The sequence below is a fragment of the Callospermophilus lateralis genome, chromosome 17, assembly GCF_048772815.1.
Source record: "Callospermophilus lateralis isolate mCalLat2 chromosome 17, mCalLat2.hap1, whole genome shotgun sequence".
Taxonomy (NCBI): Eukaryota; Metazoa; Chordata; class Mammalia; order Rodentia; family Sciuridae; genus Callospermophilus; species Callospermophilus lateralis.
This window is the reverse complement of record NC_135321.1, coordinates 32538216-32564754: the sequence shown is the minus strand read 5'-3', so window position 1 is coordinate 32564754 and position 26539 is coordinate 32538216.

Sequence of the window (26539 nt, the reverse complement as noted above, 5' to 3'; positions counted from 1 at the left end):
GCAGGAAAACTGTTTTGTATGATATTGTAATTGTGGCTACATGACACTATACATTTGTCAAACTCCACAGTACTTTGCCTCACAGAGAGTGAACCTTAATGCATGCAAATTTTAAAAATATCATTTAGGCAGTTGGGTGCTCTCAGGATGGAATGCATAATGTGACAACACAATCCAACTGTATTAAAAATATATGAAACAACTTCATTGAAGGAGGTTAGATTGCAGATCTAAACATTTTGGAAATCAGTGGATTTTGTTAAAGACAAAAGAATATGTGTAAGTGCTATACTTGAGTCAATAAAGTGTTTTCCCATAGGAATATCGGTTACTTGTGCTACCGTATATTTATATATTCTGGGATTGAACAAATATGTATGTATAAAGAGTATTATGAGAGCCATATTTTTCTCTTTAGAAGTGAGAGTTTACCGATACACAAGGGGAGAAGACTCAAAAATTACATGTGGTTTTAGATCAGAGTTGGAGAAATCAATATAAACTCCTAATTAACTTAATATAGATGCACATAATTACAAATGGGGATGTTTATGCATACATGTATATATTTAAGCATTATATGTGTACAAATTTATGTATATGTACATACACTCATATATCCCCTAGCTCTAATTATCATTCTGAAAGGGGGATGGTAAAACATCATGCTCCTGAAAGACACTTTCTCTTCCTAAATACCTCGCCAAGTCAAGGGAGCAATAAAGGAAAGTCTGGGATAGAATTTACAGATCATATTGTATTTAAAGGCACTGGCTTTCTTTTCTGTATGCTGTTAATTAAGTGGGTTTTTTTTTTGTGTGTGTGTGTGTGTGTTGTTGTTGTTGTTGTTGTTTGTTTGTTTGTTTTGCAGGTACCCCAGGACATCTTCTCCTTGGGATGTTGGTTATACAATGGGAAAAGCTAAGAGGCTGAAGCTACTTCTGCAGCCTAATGTATAAAACCCCCACTCAAAGTGATAACTGGCAGCCCAGAGCAGCAGGGAGAAGCAAGTGTTTGTCCATATCATTACCCCTGGAGTAAGTGTGGAGAAAAATAGGAAGTGCTACTTTCTGGAGAAGTACATGAGGCATTGCTTGTAGAAGAGGTACCTTGTCCACCCCATCATCTGTAAACCTCTCCATTCACATTTGTCAATAAACGTTGTATATCATATCACATCTCCAGGTGTCCTCCTTGACCTTTTGGCAAACTAGTCCACTGCCAGAGCACGACTAGGTAGTAGAAGGTACACTCTTGTCAGCTGAGATGGCCCAACAGAAAGGACACCACAATAGCAATAAGCAAACCTATAAAGATCTTGGTTTCTAATACTATTCCACAAAGAAATTCACTCTTATACTAGAATAGAAAATACACAAGACCATCCGTGTGCATCTGGTGTCAAAATAAAGGGACTGCTCACAAAACAAAATGAAGCGGAGTTATGTCAAATAGACAGTGGAAGCAGCCAGAATCACTCAATAGCGAAACCCTGAATCTGATTGAAAAAGAGATGAAGTTTAATTAGGTTGTCACATAAAATATAAAATGCACAACATAAGTATATATGGATATAAATAAATTATTGAATAAGTAGTCAGAAAGGATAGAAGTAACTTATGTAGAAAATAACTGTAAATAAATTATATAGATAGTCCAGTGCCACTGAGGTAGAGCATCACATCCCACTGAAGTGTGGACTTTGCATAATGACTTCCTACCAAAAAGAATAATGCAGAGCAGGGGGTAAAGAATAATTATTATTAACATCTGTTAAGTATGATTCCAGCCAGGGATCTTGGTTAAGCTGATAGTTTGTATCATTGATACAATGGGATGAAAGTGGTTACTTTAGTTTTGTAGCTTTCCTCCCCAAACATATAAACCCAGTCTAATCAGGAGAAAAACAGCCAAATATAAATAGAAGGAGATTGTATAAGAAACCTGACAAGTATTTCTCAAAACAGTATGGTATTTAAACCAAGGGATATCGAAGAAAATGATATAGCCAAGAGGACTCTAAGAACACAGGCCAATTAAATGTAATGTGTATACTTACAGTTGGTCTTGAACAGAGAGGCTGAATATAGTCTAGACTTTATTTAACAATAATGTATAAATGTTGCTTCATCAATTGTAAGCACTGAACTAGACTAATGCAAGATTTCAAAAATATGGGAAATTGGATTAGTGAGCATTTGGGAATTCTGACCTATTTTTTTTCCTTTTTTTAGACATCCAAAATGTTCTAAAAATAAAGTTTAAAAAATCCAATATAGATGTTACATCAATATCACAAAATGTGATGATTTTTACTTACTTGAAATTTAGACTGCATGAAAATACAATTTAACCTAAGTTTTTCTAAAACACAATGATTTAAAAATGGTTGAAAACAAGAAGATGGCAATATCATATTAGTAAAGTTCAAAAAGGAAAAGAAAGTTAAAGGGCTGAAAAAGAAATATCTCACACTACTATTAGTGAAAAACAAGCGGGAGCAATGATTTTAATTACAAAAGAAATTTCAGACAAAGATTCATACCAGATATAAAGATAATAATAATAAAAGTCAATAAAATAGAGAAATAACCATTATATGTTGGCAGATATGATACAAAAGCTTCAAAATAAATAAGGTAAGAACTCATAGAAATTGAAAGAGAAATAAACAAAAATCACTAATGTAGTGACAATTTAATAATTGGTAGGAAAAATGGGCAGAAAATCAACAAGCACATAATTTCAGCAATACTATCTAACAACTAGTTATTGGCATTAAGAGAAGATACTACCCAACAACAGATGAATATGTATTATTTACGATTGCGTATGAGTCATTCACCAAGTGTGAGAATATATTGATAATAAAAGAGGTCTCAATAAATTTAAAGCAAATTCAAACCATACAAGTTATATTCTCTAGTCAGAATAGAATTGTATAAGGTATCAATAAAACTAACCTGTCTGATAACTTCCCATGCATCTGGACATTAAATATCATGATTCCAAGTAACCCATGGTATAATGAAAACAAAAAAAGAAAATTATTGATACGTTGATCTAAATGAAAATCAAAAAGACACAGAGATAAACCTACATAAATACAGTAATTTCATACTAGACAAAGGTGCTAAAAACATCTCTTAGCGAAAGATAGTCTCTTCAATAAATGGTGCTGGGAAAATTATAAATCCATATGTAAGAAAATGAAATTAAATTCCTATCTCTCACCCTAAACAAAAATCGACTCAAAGTAAATCAAAGACTTAGGCACAAGAACAAGACCCTGTACCTAATAGAAGAAAAAGTGGGCCCAAATATCCACTATGTAATGTTAGGGACTGACTTCCTTAACCTAAAGCACAAGAAGTAAAGTAAAAAAATCAATATATGGGTCTGGATGCAAACTAAAAATCTTCTTCTCAACAAACAATCAGTAATGTCAGGAGAGAGCATACAGAATAGGAAAAAAAATCTTTACCACAAACACCTCAGATAGAGCACTAATCTCCAGAAAATATAAAGAATTCAAAAAACTTAACACAAAAAAATCAAAAAGCCCAATCAATAAATGGGCTAAGGAACTGAACAGACACTTCACAGAAGACATACAATCGACGAACAAATATATGCAAAGATGTTCAATATCTATAGCAATTAGAGAAATGCAAATCAAAATTACTAAAAAAATTCAATTCACTCCAATCAGAATGGCAATTATCAAGAACACAAGCAACACTAAATGTTAGCAAGGATGTGGGGAAAAAGGTACACTCATATATTGCTGGTGGGATTGCAAATTGATGTAATCAATCTGGAAAGCAGTATGGAGATTCCTTAGAAAACTTGGAATGGATTCACCATTTGACCCAGCTATCCCACTCCTCAGTTTATAGCCAAAGGATTTAAATTCATCACATTACAGTGATGCAGCCACATCAACGATTATAGAAGCTCAACTAACAATAACTATGGAACCAATCTAGATGCCTTTCAACAGATGAATGAATAAAAAAAAAAGTGGTGTATATAAACAATGGACTATTACTCAGCCTTAATGAAGAATGAAATGATGGGATTTGCCAGTATATGGATGGAAATGAAGAATATCATGCTAAGTGAAATAAGCCAATTCCCCCAAAACAGGGGTTGAAAGTTTGCTATGAGGATGCTAATTCACAAATGGGGGAAGGGGTGTAGGGAAGAGTAGAGGTACTTTGGATTAGGCAGAGGAGAGTGAAGGGAGGAGAGCGATATGGGGATAGGAAAAAACAGGATAATAAATAGAACATTATCACCCTATGTGTATATATGTCTATAGGATCCATGTGGTTCTATATCATGTACAACCAAGAAATGAAAAGTTTTACTCTATTTATGTATGATGTGTCAAAATGCATTCTACTGTCATATATTGTTAAGGTCTGTAAACAAGTGAGGATGGCACCTGGCATTTTGCCAGAGAAATGTTAGAGTCTGTAAACAAGTCTGGATGGCGCCTGGCAAAATGCCAGAGGGAGTGGTTTGTGAAGTAACTCCAGCAAGCCATTAAGTGTGGAGATTCCTTATTGGTTGACTGATGTATCTAGTTTATGCTAATTAAGATAAGCTGTGTGGAATGTATAAATATTGCTCCAGTCCTACAATAAACGGCTTCCACTCCTGCTGTATCAATGTACACAAGTTGTTAGTCCCCCCCACCCCGTTTATTTTGCTGCAGCCAGACTGTGGCAATATATAACTAATTATAATGAATTTTAAAAAAAAATCATAATAAAATATCACAATTTTAACATTTGGGTGGAAGTTTGGAGTATTGAACACTGTATTAAAATAAATTTTCTTAAATCTGTGACCTGAACTTTTATAGTAAGAACATGAGAAAGAACAGCTATTCTTTTAACTTTTTAAATTATTTTTTAATCTGGAACATAAAAAGAAATGTATATATTTGTGCAAGATAATGTGATATTTTGATACACGTAGATATTGTATAATATTTAAATCAGGTTAGGCACGTCTCTTTAAGCATTTATCATTTCTTTATGGTGAAAACATTTAAAATTCATTCTTCTGTCTTCTTGAAATACACAGTATACAAATAATAATAATAATAACAAATACACAAATGTATGAAATTGAAAAAAAATAATTTGTCAGACTGTTTCTTTGAGATTCTATTAACACTCTATCAGAACATTTGAGTGACTTGTTAAGTGAAACTTAAGAGATGAGAGAGAGAAAATACATCACGGCAGATTCAACACATATTGAAAGGATAATACACAGCTATTCTCAACAACCTCATGCACACAACTTGTATAACTTAGAGAAAGTTGAACAGTTCCTTAAAAAAACCCAAACTAGCAAAAAACTTTGAAGAGCAAAGACATAAAGCAACTACCAATCCAAAATTTCTAGGAAAATATTATATTTGTATTTTAGCATTTTCTCACAAAACACTGTATACCTAAGCAACTCTATTGATGGATTTTATAATTATTGAATGAAATAAAATACCAATTTAACATAAACAATATTTGCCAACTCTTTTTATGAACATAGCAGTCATTAAAATGATGAAAATTCTTCAAAGAAAGAAAGAAAGAGGGAAATGCATATAAATAACCCTTACAAACATAAAGGTAAAGATTAAAAGAATTATAATAAATCTCCCACTATATGAAAACAATAACACATTATGAGTAGATTTGTATTTTATAACAAGAATTGATGGTTGGTTTAAAATATTTGAAAGTCAATTGTTTCATTCACTGAATTGATAAACCAAAAAAGAAAATTTACAATACTACTTAAATAAAACCTTTTATAAAATCCAATATCTAGTCTGGATGAAAACTCTCAGAAAACTAAGAATAGAAACAATCTTCTTCAACCTGAACAAAGGCATCTATGAAAAGTCTCATATTTAGAGGCAAAACTGAATGTTCTTCTTTTAGGATAATCAATAAGACATCTCTCAAGACTTCTAATCAACATTTTATTGGAGGTTATAACCAGTGTAATCAGGCTAGAAAAAAAGTAAATGCATCCAATTTTAATTAAACTTTCTATAGGTAACAGTACATATGCAGAAAGTCTGATAAAATCTACAAAATTCTACTGGAACTAATATGTGGATTTAATGGGATTGTCATGCATGACATTAACATTCAATAATCATTTTTGTTTTTATACCTGCAACAAAAATTAGAAAATATAAATTAAAATTACCATATACCATCAAAAAGCTGAAAAACTTATGATTAAATCTAACAAAAAGTAGGAATACCTACAAACTAAAATCTACATTTTAATTTTGCAGAGCAACATTTTTTAAAATTTCTTTTTAAAATTAATTAATTAATTAATTATATTTATATATGACAATGGAATGCATTACAATTCTTATTACACATATACAGCACAATTTTTCATATCCCTGGTTGTATATAAAGTATGTTCACACCAATTCGTGTCTTCATACATGTACTTTGGATAATAATGTCCATCACATTCCACCATCCTTTCTAATCCCATGCCCCCTCCCTTCTCTTCCCACCCCTCTGCCCTATCTAGAGTTTGGGAGCATGGGAGGAATACAAGAACGCTGAGCAACATTTAAAAACTTCTAAACAGAAAAAGAGATATGGTTTGGGACTGTTTCAAAAAATTTGGTATTATCGTGAAATTAATTTTTCACAAATTGATAGTTGGATTCAAAACAAATGAAATCTTGACAGGATATTTGTAGCTATTGACAAAGTAAACCTAATTCATAGAACTGCAAAGGACCTACAGTAGCCAAAATTACTTCAAGAATCCATAAGCCTACATGAACTGAATTTAAAACTTTTAAATGTATAACCATCAATGGAGTGGGGCTTTAAGAAAGAGATAAAATGGAATTAGACTCATAAATATGAGAATAACTAATTACTTTTAAAAGAAGAATGGCAATCCAATATGAAAGTAAAAAAAAAAAAAATTCAACCAGTTTTTTTAAACTGGATGTTACATATGAAGATGAATTTTGTTCCAGTCTTACACCATATAAAAAATATACCCCAAATTAATCATAGAGCTAAATGTAAAACCTGTATGGTCTGGGATTAGGGAAGTTCTTAGATTCAATACAAAAACATGCATTAAATTGTTGAGTTTTATTAAATTTAAGGGCAAAGGCTCTTTGATAAATGATGTTAAGAAAACAAAGAAGAAAGCTCAATTTTTCTCCCAGAAGGAAATACTTGTAAAGCACATCTGTGATAAAGAACTATTTTTAAAAATAAACATAGAACACTTAAAACTCAATAATAAGAATGTAAATGTAAATCATCAAGCAAGTAACCAGACAGGAAATGGGCAAATAATTTGAACACATTCATCATTAAAGATGTACAGATGGCAAACATGTAAAAGAGAAAATGCTTAATGCCACTTGTCAATAGGAAAATGCAAAACACCACAAAGAGGAAAGACCACACACCTACCAGAAGGTTTTATATTAACAAAAGACTGATAAAGGGGTGGAACTGAGACTCTCTTACACTTCTTATGAAAATATAAAATTAAACCACCACTTTAAAAACAGTTGGGTGATTTTCTAAAAAAAAAATAAATAAGCCTTCATCTCTCATGTGACAATAACATTTGACACCTATATCCTGAAAGGAAAGAGTAAAACCTTATATACACAGAAAGTTTGTGCATCCATATTCATACAAGCTGTAATTGTCACACAGTGAACAACAGGAACATTTTTCTAATGTTGAAACTTTAAACAAATTGTATTGAAGTTCATACAAAGCAATGACTATTCCAGAATAAGAAAGAATGTACTGTTGATATAGACATCAACAGGGGTAATCTCAAAATTATTGGGCTCAGTGAAAGACACCGAATTAAAAGAACACTTACCACATGATTGCATATATGCAAGATTTCAGAATATTCAAATTAATCTAAAGTAACAGAAAACAGATCAGTTCTTGCTTGGAGAACAGATGTGCCCACTGGGTTGAGAGGCAGCAATTACATAAGGGCACAAGGAAACTTGAAGGAGTGATGTACCTTAATTGTGATGATGGTTTTACATGTGTACACATATTTTAAAACTTATTAAATTATACACTGCAAATATGGGCAGCTTATATGCCAATTATAACAATACAGCTGCTTAAAATAAAGAAATTTTCTCAAATTATTTGAAAATCTGGGCTCTTTCCCTCAAATCAGAAAAAGATTAGTAAGAAATGTAAAAAGACACATGTAAATAAAATTCCAAAGAAAATAGGATTTACTTTAACATGTCAAACGATTATAGGCTAACTAATCTGTTATTCACTATTCTAAGGTATAAAATATTACATCATGTCAACCTTATCTTATTATTATGGAAAATAAGCTGTTCATTTTCATTCCCAATTGGTACAAAAAGAAATTGAAGTACAGAGAGTTTAAGTAACTTTTTAAAGGTTAAATAGCCAATAAGTGATAGATTTAATATTGGAAGCAAAAAGTAGGACCCTAGAATTTATCTATTTAGCCATGATAATATACAAAAATAAACTTTATATTTCAGTATCTTCAAACATATTCACACATGCCAATTTGACTATGTACCAGGAATATAAAGATCTTTTAAAGATAGAAAATCTATTGATGAAATTCAACATTTTAGTAGATCAAAGAAGGAAAAAATACTATATGATCATCTTAAATGCAGGAAAGTGTTTAATAATGTTCAACTATACTTGATGGCTTGAAAATGATTTGATGAATATTTTGCTCATGAAGAATATTTACAAAAAGTATAACACTAAAATTGCATTTAATGGCTAAAATATTTTTTTAAAAATTCTAGCTTTAAATTCAAAAGCAAAAGAATGCCCAGTGATACTATTTCAATTTAAGATACTGGAATCCTGGGTCATTGCAGTCATACAGAATAATGAAGAGTTAAAGGATCAGAAAGTTAGAAAGAAAATCATCATTAAGATTGTTTAGGCAGAAAATATAAGATAATCAATAGATACACTATTAGAATTAGTAAGAGTTCGTCCAGGCTGCCTGTTTCTAGCTCAATATGTAAAAATCAATGTCATTCATATATACCAGCAATTAGAGACTATATCATGGTTTCTAATTTTATGTTACATACATATAACATGTATCCTTTTTAAATAAAAAGCATATCTAAGAATAACATGATTAATCTTATCAAATATTTTCAGAACTTCAAGGAAAATTATAAAGGTTTATTCAAGAAAGTAATATATTATCAAACTGAATTGTTCCCATGAATGGATATTGAAGAACAACCCCCCCCAAAAAAAATCAAACTGAGTTGCATATTGTTCATAAAATTCACTTGCTATAATTAAGATCCTTGAAAACTCAAGACAATTTTGAAGAGCAAGATTGATACTACATAAAAACATTTAGAAGTGTTTTCATCAGAATTCTTTTGGGCTTACTTAATTGTATGCGCACACTCACACAAATGCATAAAACCTTCTTGCACATTGATGTGAATATGTAACGAAAATAAACAGGTTAAGTTATTACTAAAATGTTTTCCACCTAACATCTAAAACTTCAAAATCATAGTTCCATTCACAGAATCAATGTTCACATTTTTCCTTGCAAAATCTTCCTCTGTATCAAGAGCACCACATAAAAATAAATAAAGATATTATATTCATCTACAATTAAAAATATATATTTAAGAAAAATAAAACAGAGTGTTACTGATCCTCATTTGCTTAAAAAATACTTGAGTGTTACCACCAAGTCACTGACATCCATTCTCTGAACTTTAATACTGGCACCCTTACCAGAGTGTGTCCATTGAACATATTCTGACAAGTATGGGAATGCATATTCTTTCCTTAAATATTCATAAATAATATATAGACTGTGTTAGTTAGCTTTTTATCACTGTTTCTAACAAGTGTAAGAGAAACAACTTAGAAGAGAAATGGTTTATTTTGTCTTATGGTTTCAAGGTTCGTAGTCAATGGTCAGCTGACACCTTTGCTGAGGTGAGGTACATGGTAGAAGGGCTTCTCAGCTGATGGCAGCCAGGAGGCCCAGAGGGAAAAAAGTAGTGGCCCGAGACACTGTCCAATGCTATGTCCCCAGTGACCTACCTCCTCCAGCCACACTCCACCTACCTATAGTTACTACCTGTTTAAATTATTTACCCATCAAATGGATTAATAAACTGATAAGATTTTCACTCTCGAAATTCAATCTTTTCACTTCTGAACATTGTTGCATTGCCTAATATGTGAGCTTTTGGGGTGACATTCCGTGTTGCAAAACATAACATTAGCCCAAACATTGAAGAATTGTGATTATTTCATCATGCTATCAGAAATAATAACTGAGTAAGTTATTATTAAATGAATTAGTAGACACCACATTTCTTTTCACTACTGCCCACTGGTAGGGTGATTATTAAATGCCAATGATTGCAATAGAGATGCTAGTTGTGAAGATTGTAAAATATGGGAACATTTGCAAATTGTGTGTTGAATTGGAATCTGAATTAAGAATAATGAGAAATAATATTTTGTTCAATATTGACTCAATAAATGCTAAGATCATTTATATATATATATATATATATATATATATATATATATACACAAACACATGAAAACACACATACATGCATATTTTCTCTAAAATCCAGTAATTAATGCTTAATCTCAATTATTAGTGAAGAATGGATCTAGAACATTCAATAATCAGAGAGATGTGTGCATGTCATGTGCAGTTATTGCATCACAGTCTATAATAGTAAAAATTAAATTTAGAAACCTAGAGCAACAAAAATATTCAACATCAGTATGATCAATAAATAAATTGGAGGATATTTTTAACAGCTTAATTTTCAATCATGAAAATGAATGAACTTTAGGCATATTTATTAACAGATATTTTCAGAAACAGATAAATTATGTAAATTTAAACAGCAAAATACAAAAGTCAAAATGAATAAAGTAGAGCCATATGAAATACATGGTTTTATCTCATGGATGTACCATTAAGAGAAAAAAAATCTAGATTTTGATAAATGATGACACCATAATTATAAAATAAAAAAAAAACCAAACAAACAGTGCCATTGATTACACAGAATAGTCAAAACTGGAAATAGTGATCCAGAAAATAAGAGTGACAGTGGTAAAGGAGAAGAGGTAGAGAGACCTGGGGGAACAAAATGTAAAGACAGAAGGACAATTTGCACTAGGAAGGGGAAAAACTGAGCTGACCCTTTGAAGGAGGTAGATTGATTTTATATAAGTAGATAGGAAAGGTTGCCATACCCACCTAGCTGAATATCTGAGCCTTCAATCTCAATGCTCTGTATGATCACTTTACTATAGGGTATACTGATCCTGAGGAACATATGACCAATACTTGGATGAAAAACACCATGTAAGTGTATTTGTCATGGCATTTTGTTTTTTCATAATAGTTGAATAATTTTATTTCATGCCCCACATTGAAAAGATAATTGTGCTGGATGTTGTGATTTAATCTTGGTGTAACAGAATCTTGTTCAGCCATTTATCTCAATAATACCCCAAATTCTGCCTTGTCTTAAGTCCAGTAGTCCCTTTCATCCTCATTATTGTGTTTATATGCCCATCTAACAAAGAAGTAGATCCTAAAGATTTTGGTCATTCATCCTTGAAGGTTGAATTAATATTAGTTCCTTTAAAGAACAGAGAGCAGGGAGAATTTCAGCAATAGCAGCCTGTTCAGCTCTGTAAAGATTTTCTTGGGTTAAAGTGGAACTTCCAAGGACTTATTTAAATAACTGTCTTAAAACAACCTAATATTCTTCTCTGATTCCTTTGGACTTTATAAATTACATGTGAAGCATGCATGAACCAATTAAAGCATTTAACAAAAGAATCTTATAAACAAGTTCACCTTTGTCCCATAGTAGATGCTAAAATACATAAACTGCTTTGTGGTTTACATTGTACTTTCACTTATACTCATCTACCTGACCCACACAACAACCTAGTGACAGAAATGAGGATGACATTATTGTTCCTCATGCTAAGTAAGAGGAAATGGGCTCTTGAAAAATTGCGTTTTTGAGATGACAGAACAGAATTTTTCTCCAGACCCTGGGATGTCTTACAAATACATGAAAACATTATCTAGAAAAATATTTCTGCTTTTTTTTTTCTGTATTGTTTTTATTTTTATTTCCAAGGAAATGGCAAACACTAGCTTTAAGTGACTTTAATAGTTTCAGGCACTTCACTTCCGTATGAATCTCTTCCATTAACTGCTGTCTCTAATGGCTTTATGATATTCACACCTGAATAGTTTCTCTTTAAATAGGGGTTTGGACTTTTCAGGATATTTGATGTTAAGTGTATTTAGCAAATCTAAATGGTGCCTAAATTGAATGGGGGGCAGGAATTCAAGATAAAAATGAAGAGAGAGAGATTTTATTGATATGGGCTGTGTTGCTGTAGTAGTTGGAGCCATTTGGATTAAGTCCAGATAGTGGATCTTTATCAGGAGCATCACTGATCTCCAGAAGGGATACCTGCCTGAAGGAACCAACTTTATGGCCAACTATATGGGAGCTGGCACAACTGTTAAAAATAAGTGAGAAGGACTGCTGAATGCCTCTCAGTCTACTGGAGCAAAATTGAAGTTCTTGTTTATCTTTCATTGCAAAACTGCATGGTCTTCATTCCAGCTCTCATGCTGGTGATGTGGGATGTCCATGGGAGTGAGGAGAAAGACTTTCTAACAAGAGTCTCCTCTTTTGATGCCTCAGGATTCTTCTTGGGACTGAATTGCAGATATTTATCTTGGTTGGTATCTGCTGCAACTACTAAAACTGACATAACTGCCTCACTTGATGTTGACTATGGGTAACAGGGAACACTGAGAGTGAGTGCACATGGGATCCTTCTTCCTCTCTGGTGAGGGACATCCTCAAAAGGGGTTGAGCCTTCACCCAAAGTCTTGAATTGAGTTTTAAAGGTAAGCAATCACTTGGGGTTGACTAGAGTTTAATATCTAATCCCACTGTCTTTGCAAATCCAATGCCCAGGCCCCTCCAGTTCTTCCTTCACACACATACCTAACCTGTCCCATCTTTTATGGCTGACTCTAGATTGGACTTTTGCTTTATTTTTTTTTTTCTGTTTCATTTGTCTTCCCAGTCAGGCTGCAGACCTTTGTGTTAGTGTCAACCCTTGTAGTACTCACCCAATTTCAGTTTTCCTCTGTAGAAGTGGAGTGCAGTCTTAGTCTGGAACATATCATTCCCTCCCCTTCAAAATCTAGATGTAGTAAGAAGAATTGTGAAGATAGTTTTTTTTAATATAACAATTTTTAATGACCTCAAAATGGTGGAGCATCAGCTTTTATCTGTTCCTCTAATTGGAAGGTCTATAGTACTTTGATCAATGAGAATAGTCTGCATATTTGTCTGGAGTTGTGCTCAGTTTCATCTTGGTCCATGTTCAGCAGTGGCTCCCTCAGAATGGGAGACTGGCTTGGGCTACCTTCATTCCTACTAGCAACCCTTCACTTTGATCAGGTCTTCTCCTTCACAGGAACTCCTATTCCTTCACATGAAAAGCTGGAGCCTCTGAGGATTTTCTTTTCTTTTTTTTTTTTTCTTGTCTGTATTCATTTGGTTCAGAAGAAACTATGCTGTAGTCTATAGTCATAGTGCTACTGAAATTTCTCTTGTAATTTCCTTCAGAAGTGGCACACAAGATATGACATTGGTCCATTATCATGAACTCTGGGGATCACTTTAAATGTTAGGAACTCCTTCACCACACTTCTTACCACCATGTGTTTTGGCAAGAGGTTCCAAAACTCATTAGTCTACCCCTAAGTCTACTGCTTAGTAAACTGCCAGAGTCCATATGATATACTTACAAGGATCCCTGTACCCAATATCCCCCCATGAAGCAATAATGTTAGGAGACAGAGCCTTTGTTGGAGGGTCTGGTGGTAGCTGAGCCATTGCACCAACATCTAGTAAGTTCTGGACAGTGCCTGCCCCAATCTTTTATTATCACTCCTGGGAGACTATGTTTGACTAATTCTACTGATTGGGCCCCAGTTCTTAGGAATAGTTGCTGATTCAAGAACAATAAGAGAGACCCAGAATTACCACTCAATTCTACGATTGTACCTACTTGACAGAATTAAAATTAGTTGCCTATCTGAAGCTTTCCTTAGATAAGAGAAAGGAAAGAATTCCTCCTCCCAAGCACACAAGTTGTGCTGGAATATTCCAAGTGCCTCCAGAGTTGAGGACAAACATTTTGAATTAATTACCTCTGATATGAGAGTCAAAGCTCATGGATAAATGGGCCAAAGTGGAACAAATTGACTTTCTTATTGTGTGTATATCATAACTGTTTGAATAAGAACAATGTTTTTTCATGTAATCTCCAACATTATTATTATTTGTACATTGATTCCTTTAGAAGAACTTTGTAGCCCTGAGCATTTATGCTTCCCATGGTTCTCACCCAGACACTTACATTTTGAACATTTGTTATATGCTTTTAGTTTTGATATTCCTAATCTTAAATTCTGTTCTATTAAAAATTTATACTCTCCACATAATAAATTTCATGTTAATAAATGATGCAATATATTTTGTTTTACATACATATCTTATATAAATGAAATCATTTAAAGGATAATACATCCAAGCTTCTTTTTTAATCATATTAATTTATTATTAATTGAACAAGAGGGAGTGGGTTTTTGGATGTAAGAAAGAGGCTATTGAATAGAACCTCTCCTTTTTCTCACTTTCTCTCTTAATTTTAATTCCAATTAAGGAATAAATATTCATTAATGTGATTAAAATAGCATTTAATTCATGAAAATCAACTGACATACATTTTCAGAGCGAAACACCTATTGCATGTTAAATGAAGGCCTATTCTATGATCCTACACAAGCATCTTCCAGTTACCAAGTTCCTAATTCACACTTCACTGATGTTCTGCAGTGATGGTTGGATTCCTTCAAGGATTCCTTTATAATAGAAAAATATTAGCCCTTCTCAATATAGGGTGCTGGGGGGACACTGCAGGAGAAAGGGGGTTTGCTGCTGATTTTCAGCAATCTAAATATATTACTCCATTTTCAATTGCCAATAATACAATTTCACCGAGCTGAAGTAGGCTCCACTACTACCAGCCCCTCCAGCAAGGCTCTGAGTAAGTTGTTAAAAAAACATTTATTTTGGATCACGGTTCTGGAGGTGTAATGCTTAGTGGCACATCCAGTGATGGTCTTCTTCTGGCAGCATCCTGAGGCAGTGCAGAGCAACACAGGCCAAGCACCAAGGAACTTGCCTGTGGATGCCCATCTCTTCACTCTTCTTCTTCTTATAAAGCTGCCAAAATTGAATCACAGGGACTCCACCTTAATAAATTGAAATAATCTAGATCATCTTTCAAGGTTCTCACATTTAAATACCATTGTCCAATTAAAGTTTCTAGCCTTTTAGTAATTCACAATTAGAATTTTGTTAGTAGTGTGGTATGAGAGCATCCTGTTATCATCTGCCACAAACATGTACCCAGAATGTGCAGTTCACCAGCAACCTTACAGTCCCAGACTATACTGTACTAGTCATTGTCTTAATTCTAGCTAGATGGAAGCAGCACTGGGAATCAGGTATATGAGGAAGACAGAATTAAAGCTGGAACCCATAACAAGTGACATGGAGTCAAAGTGGCAAAAAGGCAAGGAGAGAACTGAAGGCAAAATTAGGCGCACCTAGATATAGTTAAGAAGTAAGTGGAGACTGTTTAGGAAACTAAGTTCTGCTCAAAGGACAAGTGGTAAATCCCATATTTTTTACTCCATCATAGTAAACTGTGGTTAATTCTCAAAGGAATTACTTCTGATTCATTTTTCACTGATGTTCATTGAACAGAAATCTTGGACAAGAGATTTTAAGTACATCAGTATTTATAAGTTAATGAGAAATAGGTCAAGATAATTCTCTTTTGTATCCATAATAAGTTAAGTGGGGTTAAAACCGAAAGCAATTTCTTAAATAACCTTTAAAATTAAATTTAATAAACATTCATCTCAATATGATTTATTTCAATAACACAAAACAAAAAACACCATGACAAGTTGTAAATCGCTCTTTTATTACATAGTTTCAATATTCTTGGTTTTATGAACCCTCACCTGAATCATAGGTCTGACCATTAAGTGATATATAATTGGGGTTCATAAGAAATATATGCTTATATCATAAACATCAAGTGACTTCTTCAAACAAAACATGTTCAAGGTGAAGAGCTATTATTGACTACTCAAACTAAAGAAGACTTCACTGAAGGGAAAGAAATTAGTTTGGACCTAAAATAATTGGTATCTGAAGAGATAGTTTCCAAAGAGTGTTTGTTAGACAATGTGGAGGAATTGTCAGGACATCATGTAGTCATAGAAGAAATCATGGGAACTATGATGAGGAATTTATAATGAATTCACTCTGTGGAAATGATTTTTCATGTTGTTAGGAAAATTCAGTTTATCATTATAAATATCTTCACTTGCTTGCCAATACATGACTATTCCAATACACGACTATGAGGTGCTTCTTTGTTTCAACAAATTCTGCCTCCTTGATTAGTTTACCCATGTTTATTCAAAGATGTTACCTCTGCTACAAAGGTACATATAACCTCAATGAGTTCTTGATGCTTAAGATTCCCTTGAGTTTATTTGTACATTGGCATAGTTCACTGTTTTACAAGCAAGAGTTGTGCTGAAAGGTTCTGTAGCTGTCACACAGGCCATAGTTCAATCCCTGGACCTCTGTCTCCAGATTGCATTTAGATTGTCTTGCCCTGAAACATCTCTTAACCTTAAAATGGCTAAGTGTGAGTTCCTTGGCCTTTGATTCCACTTTTCTTCACCTGAGCATCTTGGCTGTGAATTTGGCTGAATGTTTAGCACTTTGCCCTTATCTATTAATCTTGCCCTGCAAAGCAAGACTTGCTCCCTAACCTCAGATGCAAGTCCTTCAGGGTGAGCCTGCCTCTTCCCTATGCAGAGGATATCTCTTTACTTGACATGCCTATAAAGAAATCAATGTGCCTGCAGAACTGCTGAGGCTGGAGATGGAAAGGGTCTTCATTAGGCCAATCCAATCTCTAATCAGATCTTCTCCAGCTGACAGTAGGTGATGTGGAATTATTACTGGTTGGTTGATGGAGGAGGCAGAAGGAATCCTGAAGAAGGTGAATACTCCTGTCCTTCTTCCCTATTATTGAAACAAGACTTCTACCTGTTCCCTCTTACCTGTTTACTAGTCTTTTCCTTTTACTATTGCTAAGTCTTTAGTCTCTCTTTAGTTCCAGCTCTTCTCCTGAAAGTACCATTTATCTTAAGAAATACTTGTTTCTACATCCTTTAGAATTCTCAGGTTGTTTCCTGAACTCCTCTTAAAGTTTCTTTCAGAACCAGTTCCTAAATGAATGCAGAATAATACAAACAATCTTCAAAAGATTCTTCAATATTTGGCAATATGGAGAAAAATAATCCCTTTCAAAAGATTCTTCAATATTTGGTTATATGGAGGAAAATAATCCCTTTCTTTAAAGCACTACTGGCAGATGGCAGAACATTCTCTGAATATTCTGACATGACAAGGATGAATGTTACTTTTGGAAAAAATAAGGAATTCAGTATAAAGAATCTGAATATCAGTATATAAAGAATACTGAAGTTCAGTATAAAGAATCACCTAAATAATCTTAATTCTGAGTCAAAAAAAAAGGATTCATGGGCTGGGATTGTGGCTCAAGTGGTAGAGTGCTAACCTAGCATATGTGAGGCTCTAGGTTCGATCCTCAGCACCACATGAAAATAAAATAGAAATATTGTGTCCACCTAAAACTAAAAAATTAATATTAAAAAAACAGGATTCACCATCTTTTCAATACTAGGGATTGATCACAGGACCATGTATATGCTAGGCAAGTGCTATACCACTGTTACATATCCAGCCCAGGATTTTTAAGAATACAATTGAGACATAAATTGCTATTAATCTTTAAATCTCTTCATTTTTGAGGCAGTATCATACCCTTCATACAACATATATACACTTCAGAGCTCAAGAACATGCACAGTGTCTTAGCAAGAAATATACCTATAGTATAGCACTTACAATATTGTTTCATAATTTGCTTTTTACATATATTTTTCTCTACCCAGGCAGAAGCATTCTAGAATGCAAGGAATATGTCAGAGTCATAGTTGTGCACAATGCGGGGCACATAAAGTATGCATTAAAATATTTATCAATTACATTAAATTCTAATTGAAGATGGCTTCAGTGAATATGTTCAAATAGATCTGTGGAAACTTTTCTAAATTTACTTTTTCTTGATTGTTACCATTACACGTGACTTTGTCTCTGCTGATTTCTGTCATTCTGTACTTCTCAATTTTTCTAAAAGGATCGTGGATTGCTCTGCTAAAGTAGAGGAAACAAAACGTTTAATGGTAAGAAAAAATACCTCTGTGGCAATCTCAACAGTTTCACTCAACTGTGGCCATAATTAAGAGAAAGTGTGGTCAGTTTGCAACTATGAAGGCATTTTCTACGTGTTTGTTTCTTCCTCTTACTAGTATACAAAGTACACAGTCTATAACATACATGATTCATAGATGAAGATCTTTGAGATAGGATGATGGATGTATAGGTTTTGCATTTATCAATAATGATACAAGTCTGTTTACCTCAAAAGTCAGTACACATTCTTGATAGGCACCTTTGTGTATCAACACATTAAATTCTTTTAGGTAGTTTACCAATCAGACTTCATCCGGCCAAATTAGGGCTCTAGATAGCTCTGTGTCTGCCAAAGGTTTGGCATCCACCTTTGCCTTAAGTCAGGCAATGCTCTGCTTTGAATTCATTCTGGAGATGTCAACCTAGAACATTGTCTCTCACATTTTTAAGTCCTCTATATCTCAGTCACCAGCACAATGAGTCAAAACTAATAACTGAACTGATTCATGAAATGGCAATTTTCACTTGAATTTATTATCCTGGTTTCATTTTTGTTCTTGATATAACTAAGTGAGCACCACATTTGAGGGAACACTATAAATTCACCCTAGACCTTTCAAAATGTTTCATTAGCTTACAGTTATAGCACTGAAGGAAGTCAAGCAAAGTGGCCAGTTATAAGTAGAGCTGTATTGTCCTTTCTTGCCTGTGTCATTGTTTTCTTTTTTTCTTTTTACCCCAGATGTTTCTTTTCTGGGCCCCTGGGCCTCTTCTGAAGCCCCATCCTAAGATCCCTGACATGATCAATGTAGGCAATGTCTTCCCTTCCAAAATCATATCTCATTCCACTCAAAGGGCTTGCTGTCAGTTGGTCATACAATGAGCTAAATCTTACATGATGGGGAATTGGTGAGCAAGATTTTTGTAAGGGTTTAGATGTAAAGTTCCCTAAAAGTTCGTTTTTGAGATAATGCATCATTGTTTAGAAATGAAATGACTGGGTTACAATAGCCTAATCATTGCATTGATCCCCTGCTAGGAATTGACTGGATGGTAACTGGAGGCATGTAGGGTGTGGCTAGAAAAGGTGAGTTTCTGGGGTACGCCTTTCTGGTATGTATCCTTTCCTTGTTGAACTGAGCTCTCTCTTTCTTTATGCTTCTTAGTGGTCATGCCCTGATCTATTTACCCCCTTCATATCCTTCCACCATGATGTTCTGCCTCCTCTGGAGCCCCAAGGAATGGAGCTAGGTATCTAGGCACTGAGATCTCTGAAACTGTGATCTCTCAAATAAACTTTTCCTCCTCTAATTGTTCTTGTCAGGTCTTTTGGTTACAGCAGTGAAAAAGCTGACTAAAACAGCTTGAGACACTAACCTTAAGTATATTCTTTTAAAAATATTATTTTTAGCTGTAGATGGACACAATATCTTTATTTTTATTTATATTTATAAAAATATATTTTTATGGGGTCCTGAGGATCGAATCCAGTGCCGCACACATGCGAGGCAAGCACTCTACCAGTGAGCTACAACCCGGCCCATACCTGAAGTATATTCTTTCCTTTTATCTCTGAAGCTGCTATTCCAAGGATAATTTCTGATTCAATTTCTAATCCAAATGAACAACAGTATCCTAGGGCCCTTGTGATAAAGTCAAAAGTCCTACACAAATGGTCCAAGTTAAGCTCTCCAAACCTTAGGTTACTTAATATTCTTTGAAATAATCAGTTACTTCATGTACTCGATGATGTTTTTCTTCAAAACTGACACCCTTCCTTACTCCCTCCTATACATTAACACTTCCAAATTTAGTTCAAATTATAGCACCATTTTATAAAGTTTCTATTACTTCTCAATGATCACAGAATGCATCACATCTCTTCTTTACTAAAGCATTTTCCTTTATACTGCTTTTAATTTTCTTAGTTACATAAGTATAAGAAAGCAGAAGATTTTAAGTTTATAGAATGTGTTAGTAATTCTGTTATGTACTCAAAAATCAGCACAATGTTTTGCCCATAGGTAGAGCCAAACTTAATTTTAGATGCCATTCAGAAGTATTTAAATTATATCTTAGTTGAGTTGGTATTTATTTAATAAATAAAATCCTAATAACAGAATTTAATATACTGTAAGTAAGAAAAATATTTGGGGGCTATTTATGCTTCACATATTATACTCAACGAAGTTGTGTTAGAATGACTTCTTGTTCTTCCAAGATTTGAGTAAAGCTCTCCTCTATGTGCAGATGCACATGGTCTTCATATGGCAAAGAAGGGGAATACACAAAGGAAAAGCAGATAAAGGGCATATTCTATAGTTTTAAGGCTCTACTTACCTAATCATAGTGTAAATGAGTAATAGTGCTATGGAATTTATCAAACAACACATCCAAGATATCCGTCCGTCATCATGAAAGGCAATTTTTCTCAAGAAGCTATGGCACCATATATTTAGTGCTCTGAGAAATGAAAAGAGGGATTAATATTTATCATATTTACAAATGGCTTAGAATAGTACTTGACAAGAGAGTATACAGTTCATTAAAATAAAATAATTGATTCAAAATTTCAAAATAATGTTATTTATTTAATCACTATTATGATTTAATAACCAGTTAGCTGTTCTTATTGTTACTATTAGAATTGGTAAGTGTAATGAATATTCCAGGGTAACGGGTCAGAACTTGTCATTGCTTGAGCATAGTGAAAGACTATTGGAATTTAACTTGAGGTTGATTAGTAAAGCATATTGACTAAACACAAGATTTAAATTGAAGACTCTTAGAAGGTGTAAACATAGATTAGAAATATATTCCTAAAATCCATGAATTAACCTTGGTATTAAGAACATTGTAGTAAAATTTCAAAGGTGTTAATTATATTAGGCAATGAATCATATACAAGATGTTTATGGGAAAAAATAGTATAATGTGACACAAAATTGTCCCTGTGTCTTCTAGACCAGAGATCAGGCTTCTGAAATCACACTTATGCTTTTTTTATGCATTAATAAAATTGCTGATGTGGAAGAAATAAGAAAAAATTTACTTGGATGTAGCCTCTCAAACACAGTTAAAGGAAGCAGGTTCAAACAAAATTCAATAACTTAATGAAGATCATAAAACTGCACAGCGGCAGTGTGAGGACCGCAACTCATATTTCTTTCTCTAGTTGAGTACAGTTCTCCCTAATTGTGGTCACATGATGAAAGCTATTAGAGCCACGATGGTTTAATGAGCACATTGCTAATCACATGTCTAACTCCTGAACACTTTTCCTTGTCAAGGATGGGTGTGATGATTAAGAATAACTTAGCAAAAGAAAATCAGGCTATGATGGTAAAAAGTAGTTATTTTTATATCTATGGATAAGATACCACATTAGTCACTAGAATTAGAAATAAAGAAAAGTAAAAGGAAAATCTCTTATATAGCTTAATTTTATTAATCCAACTGGCCTGATGCAAAGTTTTCCACACAGACACATTTATTCACATCCAAGCTTATCTCTTGTCTTCTAGATACTCACAATGGTGATTATGTACCATCTCCGCCCAAGGAAGGAAAACTTCATAACCAGAGAAATAATTTCTTCCTAAAAAATCTAAGGATGAAGAACCTAAGATAAAGCCTAAGATCCATTTCTTACAGTCACAGAATATTTCCAGATCTCTAGCTCTCTTCATCTCTGCTTATGATATCAATACCTAGTGAAACCATTATGGATGAATGACTTTTCCCACTTATAGATGCAGCCCAAATACTACTTCATGGCTCTTTTTACAATTTTCATTTATATTTATCAGATTCCTAGAAAAAACTGCATATGAATAGAGACCAGTAAACAAAGTCTGCTCCTAATTTTGTACAAAATTTACAAAAATGGATCTGTAGAGCAATTTGTCCAAGAGTAATTTTATTTTAGTACCAGGACATTGATTTAAAAAATAAACAACTACTTGTCTAGTTAGGCTAGTATATTAATATACAAATTAATTTAAATCTAGTAAGAAAATATGTATTGATGACCACTCAATTCAAAATGACTAACCTGGTCAGTTGAACTACTGAAATTCTTTGTCATCAACATATAGTATCCTAGATGCAACTATATTCCATCCTGATGGATTCACTAGCTTAGCTTTAAGTACAAGGACCACTTCTGGGAATTTTGCTTTTAATTTTCGGCAACCCACAAGATATATAATGTTGGAGTCAATTGTTTATTTCAGGAATTACAAATGGGCCAGTGAACCAAAGTGTCTGATAATTTAAGACACACTTACACACACACACACACACACACACACACAGAGTATAAAACAACATTAAAGTTTAACAGCTCATAAACAGTGTCTGATCAGTGCTAACGATACCATGAACATGAATGAAATCTGGGTAAAAGGAGATTTAAGCTTGAGCAATAACTGCATAAAGGTAGATACTAGAATTTGGAACAAAGATAGTTCTAGGTGAAGAAACACATTGATCAAAAGGGCAGACTTTTGTTTTAAGGAACATGAGTAGCCCAACATAACTGTGCAAAGGATACAGTTTAGAAAATAAGTTCAGATTCTCTGTGACAATATGCAAATATGACAAGGTCATATATGGAGGCACTGATGGCATTCAAAAAGCCAGGCTGTCAAACCATTTCTCTGTCCTTGCAAAAGATCATGTCTGTCAGCGAGTTGTAAATGAGTTGAATTTGCCTAAAGTCTGGGCAGCCAGGAGACTTGGAAAATATGCAGTGTATGCTATCGAAGTTCCTCATCCATGGCTTTCCTGATGATCTCCCTTTTTTTTGCAATAATTTTTCATCCTATGCTCTGATTATCTGTATCCTCTCTGGTCACACTGTAAGGTCCGTATTCTCAGGGTTATCATTCCTAACTGTTATACCCTCAATGATCTATCTATTTTCTCAATGTCACTAGTTCTGAAGCTTGATTAGAGATTTTAGTTTAACCTAGGAGTGAAGACTTTCAGGAAATGAAGTAGGCCATGCATACTGATTGGAGGCCACAGAGAGGGTTATTTCTATGTCCATGTTTGCAGCAATAAAAAGATGATCATTGACAAGATTGAAAATGGAAATTATATATAAAATAGCAAATACAAGTTAACTATTGGATAAGGAAGAGGAAAAAGAGGAAAAAATTCAAAATTAGTTTGAAATTTTGAGTTTGGAGAATTATTCTGAAAATATTAAGAAATCTCTAAGAAAATCAGGAACCAAATCTAGGAATCTGAAGGACAGATTGGAGGCACAGGAATGAAACATTGCACGATGATTCACTGAGTGGCATGGAAGGAATCCTGAAGCTGGAGGGTGCAGACTGAGATGGGCAGATGGGCTTATGGTGCTATTGTGCTTATAGAAGTGATAGCTATACTTTAAGATGTGAAGCTACTATCATCTGTGTTACGGTTTGGATGTGAAGTGTCCCCCAGATGCTCACCTGTGAAACAATGCAAGAAGGTTCAGAGAAGAAATGATTGGGTTATGAGAGCCTTATCCCAATCAGTGAATCACTCCCCTGTTAGGGATTAACTGAGTGGTAACCAAAGGTAGGTAGAGTGTGGCTGGAGGTGGTGGGTCATTGGAGATGTGCCTTTTGGGTACATGTATCTGGTGAGTAGATTCCTTCTCCCTCTGCTTCTTGATCAGCATGATGTGATTAGCTGTATTCCTCTGCTACATGCTTCACCATGGTGTTCAGTCTCATCTTAAGCCATGAGAAATGTAGCCTGCCTTCTATGGACTAAGACCTCTGAAACCATGAGCCCTCAAATAAACTTTTCCCCTTCTATGGTTGTTCTGGTCAGATTCTTTATTCACAGCATAAAAAAACAAACAAACAAACAAACAAACAAAAAACTGACTAAAGCATTCAAATTCCATACGTTAAAACTTAATCACATAAAGGTAGTATTAGCTGGGTGCAGTGGCACATACCCATAATTCCAGTGACTCGGGAAGCTGAGGCAGGTGGATCCTGAGATTAAAGCCACCCTCAGCAATAGGGAGGCACCAAGCAACTCCGTGAGACCCTGCCTCTAAGTAAAATACAAAATAGGGCTGGGGCTGTGGCTCAGTGGTTGAGTGCCCCTGAGTCAATCCCTGGGAGTCCCCCCCAAAACAGATAGTACTAAGACATGGAGCCTTTGGACAGGTTACTTGGTCATGAAGGCTCTATCCTCATGAATAATATTATAATAATTATAATAATTTAAAAGAAAGAATGCAATGGGTTTTCCCCTCTTTCAATGTGAGGACACCCATATGAAGAAAGTCACCCAGCACCCAAGACTCTAGCATCTTGACCTCAGATTTCTCATCCTCTAGAACTCTAAGAAATAAATAAACTCTGTGTTTATTATTTACCTATTTTATTTTATTTTAGCAGCCTAAAGAGATTAAAACAGAAGTTTATCAGGCCAATCAACCAGTCACCTAATTAATGTGTATTAATCAACTGAGAACTATGGCCAGCACTGTTGCTAATATTCCTTTCACATATGGAGAAACCAGGAATCCTCTTGATTTGTAGTTTAAACTCTAAACTAAAACATTTTTGGCAACAGTATTTCCTTTTTCTTTCTTCCCTTCCAGTGATTATTGGAGTTTTGATTCCAGACAACATCTTTGTCCCCAACTCAGAAAGTTCAATATCTAATTTTGATATTTTGAGGATTAAATCCATGCTCTTAAATAAACAGTTTCTCTTCTCTATTATTTTCTTGATATGAGGGCTTATGGTTAGGCCTAACAAGAAGGCCTGGGCAGGTGACATCATTATCTCTTTCTTTAAGCCATTCCTTTCCATTGATCTATGTACTTTTCTACCTTCTGTTTTAAATATTAATATACTTTTCACACACACAAAATACCTACATACACATAATAAATAAGAAGTTCCAAACTTGAAGCTTTTGGGGATTTCAATTTGATTATTTTAAAAATAAAACTGCTGTCAGCTTTGTTTGTGGAGAGGGTTTAGCAGCTCTGTTTACTCTAAAAGTAATCACTTCTTGATTCAAACTGCTTCACCAGTAAATAGAATATCTTAGGACATTAATTATATGGGAGAGAAGTCAGCAAGAAGTAGTTGTTACAATTCATTACTGTACAAGAAATAGCAAGAGATGGGAGAAAATGTAAAGACGGAGATAATTGTTATTGCTTGGCTGTGAATAGGATTGGGATAGATGGATTGGAATTGGTTTATCTTTCTCCTTCATAATAAACCAAAACATAGGCCAGAGAGTGAGGGTAAGAAAAGCAGTGAGTTATCCACAGGGTTATTCTCTGGAATGCTGCAAACAAAAGAACTACCAGGATGCATCTTTTGAAAATAATGAATAAATTAATATTTTTATGTACAATATTTTATTCTAATTTATATGGCTGGCAAGTTTCCATACACTATTTTGGCTTGTTGTTTAAAATTTCCATTATAAAGCAGTCCTTCTTAAAGGGAATACTATTGGGGACTGCAAATATATAAAACTTGATCTGGGCGACATTGCAGTTCAACTTGGTCTTTTTAGCTGGGTACCTGCATGCCATGTAGCCCCCCTTCACTCTGTCTGACATCCTGAGGATCTCTGAGGAATTCTGGTTCCCCACGAAGCACAGAATAAAGACCTCTTATCAGATCTAAGTACTTTTATTTTACATATGCTCAAATCAAGACCCAGAGAGATGCAGCTCTTTGCTAAATCTTATGTTGTTGGATTGTGTTGAAGTTGACCAAAAAAACGGTCTCTTATTTCAGGTGTGCTGTCCTTGCCTGTATTCTTTCTGCTTCTTATTCAAGGGCAATCATGTCAGAGTAACATTTCAGAGTAATAAATGCATCATCTCCCTCCCTCATCTTCAGGTCACACTTCCTTCATATGGTTCCAGGAATATATAATACTGCACATCACTTCAGGTATTGGAATAACTACTTT